At 41.0% G+C, this 2,598-nt stretch overlaps 1 non-coding gene across 1 annotated transcript; it reads right to left on the bottom strand.

Annotated features, from left to right (window-relative positions):
* Positions 1–207: 207 nt before the first annotated feature.
* Positions 208–314, bottom strand: LOC116143394. Its single transcript, XR_004130122.1, has one exon. It is a non-coding gene; the product is annotated as a small nucleolar RNA R71 (small nucleolar RNA).
* Between the last annotated feature and the right edge of the window lie 2,284 nt (positions 315–2,598).

Below are 2,598 nucleotides of genomic sequence, written 5' to 3' on the forward strand. Positions count from 1 at the left end.
CAACATATTACAAATTTCTTGGAAATTTGTGACACCTTCAAGTCGAACAGAATATCGGATGACGCCATTAGACTGAGCTTATTCCCATTCTCATTGGGGGATAAAGCAAAGGAGTGGTTAATGGCACTACCACCGGGAACTATCACAACTTGGAATGATATAGCACAGAAGTTCCTTACCAAGTTCTTCTCTCCAGCTAAATCAGCAAAACTCAAAAATGATATCACATCATCTCTACAAGATGAGTCCGAGTCATTGTATGAGGCTTGGAAGAGGTACAAGGAGTTAATGAGGAAATGTCCACACCATGGGTTCCCAGTTTGGCTTCAAGTCCGAACACTCTACAATGGACTGATGGGTAATATGCAAACCATGGTGGATGCAGCATCAGGAGGAGCTTTGCAGAATAAGACACCAGAGGAGGCTTATGAGTTGCTTGAGGTTTTGGCAAGCAACAACTATCAAAGACCAAATGAGAGAGTAATACCAAGAAAATCTTTGGGTCTTCATGAAGTTGATGCTTTCACAGCCATCTCAGCCCAACTCACGATACTTCAAAAATAGTTGGGAAGTATGCAGGTAAACTTTGTACAAGTACCTCAACTAACTTGTGATTTTTGTGTAGGAAACCATTTGAGCAGCGAGTGTCAAGTGGGGAACACATTTGCTTCGTCATCTTCATCATCGGAGCAAGTGAACTACTTGGCAGGAAATCAGAGACAACCAAACAACCCGTACTCCAACACATACAACCCGGGGTGAAGAAATCATCCAAATCTGGCTTGGGGAAATCAGAACAAGCAAAATAATCAATGGAACCAGAGTACAGTTCCAAATAACCAACAAGGAGTGAATAATCAACCGGGAGATCCAAGAGTGACAAAGTTGGAGGACATGTTTGAAAAATTCATGTAGGAGACCACGAGTTTTATGAATGAAACGAGGACAAATTTTAGAAATCAAGGGGCGTCCATTCGGAATCTTGAGGTACAAATGGGCCAATTGGCCGAGAAACTTAATGAGAGATCGCAGGGTTCCTTACCAAGCAATACAGTCACTAACCCACGTGAGCAAGCAAATGCCATTATTTTGAGGAGTGGGACAGTTTTGGAAGAGGTTGAACAAGCTGGAAAGAAAGAAACTGAAAAGGAAGAATCTGAAGAGGAAGTTGATGAAAAGATTGTAGTGGATGAGAAACCAAGCGGTTTGGAGGAAGAGAACAAGAAGAAGGATGAAAGGTAAAAGAAAAAGGAGAAATTGTCATTCCCCGAGATACCACCAGAATTGGCACATCACACTCCACCCCGTGCCTTTTCCTCAGAGACTGAAGAAGAAAAATCAGAATAAGCAGTTTTTAAAGTTTATTGAAATTTTTAAAAAATTGCATATTAATATTCCTTTTGCAGATGCATTGTAGCAGATGCCAAGCTACACGAAGTTCCTAAAGGAAATCCTCTCGAACAAAAGGAAGTTAGAAGATGAGGAAACGGTAATGCTTACGGAGGAGTGCAGTGCCATTCTCTAGAAGAAGTTACCCCTGAAGCTTAAAGATCCAGTGAATTTTACTATTCCATGTATCATAGGAGATATTATGTTTGATCGGGTTTTATGTGATTTAGGTGCTAGTATTAATTTAATGCCCTTTTCTGTTTTCAGGAGATTGGGAATTGGTGAAATGAAGAGAATGACCATGTCGTTGCAACTAGCGGATAGGTCAACAAAACACCCGAGGAGGATAGTGGAGGATGTGTTAGTGAAAGTGGACAAGATAATTTTTCTAGCTGATTTTGTGGTTCTGGATATGGAAGAGGATAAGGAAATTCCTCTCATTTTGGGCCGACCATTCTTGGCCACGGGAAGAGCACTAATAGATGTGCAGGAAGGAGAGTTACTATTGAGAGTTCAAGATGAAACAGTAACTTTCAATGTCTTTGAGGCAATGAAGTTCCCATCCGAAACGGATTCGTGTTTTAGTGTTGATGTGGTGGACAAATTGGTAGTGGAATCCATTGAAGAAAACACCCCACAATTACCTTTAGAAGCATGTATAGCCAAATCCAAAACAGTAGAGGTAGATGATTCGGCGAGTAATGAATGTGCTAGGTTGTTAGAAGCACTTCAACCGATTGATGAGAGTCAGGATTTAGAATTTGAGGAGTTTGATTTCGAAAAAGAGAAGGAAAAGGAAAAAAAATGAAGAACCTCCAAAGCTTGAGTTAAAACCTTTACCTTCCCACCTCAAATATGTATATCTTGGGGACTCAGAAACCTTCCCAGTGATCATTAGTTCAGGATTGAGTAAATTGGAGGAAGAGCGGTTGATTAGGGTGTTGAGGGAACATAATCTAGCAATTGGATGGATGATTTCGGACATTAGAGGTATCTCGCCATCATTTTGCATGCATAAGATACTCATGAAGGATGATATTAAGCCTAGGGTGCAACCACAACGAAGATTGAATCCTTTGATGAAGGAAGTGATGAGAAAGGAGGTGGTGAAACTCTTAGACTCAGGGATTATCTATCCTATTTCCGATAGTCCATGGGTGAGCCCGGTACAAGTGGTCTTGAAGAAGGAAGGTATCACGGTAGTAAGGA

This window comes from Pistacia vera, unplaced genomic scaffold, assembly GCF_008641045.1.
Source record: "Pistacia vera cultivar Batoury unplaced genomic scaffold, PisVer_v2 Contig43, whole genome shotgun sequence".
Taxonomy (NCBI): Eukaryota; Viridiplantae; Streptophyta; class Magnoliopsida; order Sapindales; family Anacardiaceae; genus Pistacia; species Pistacia vera.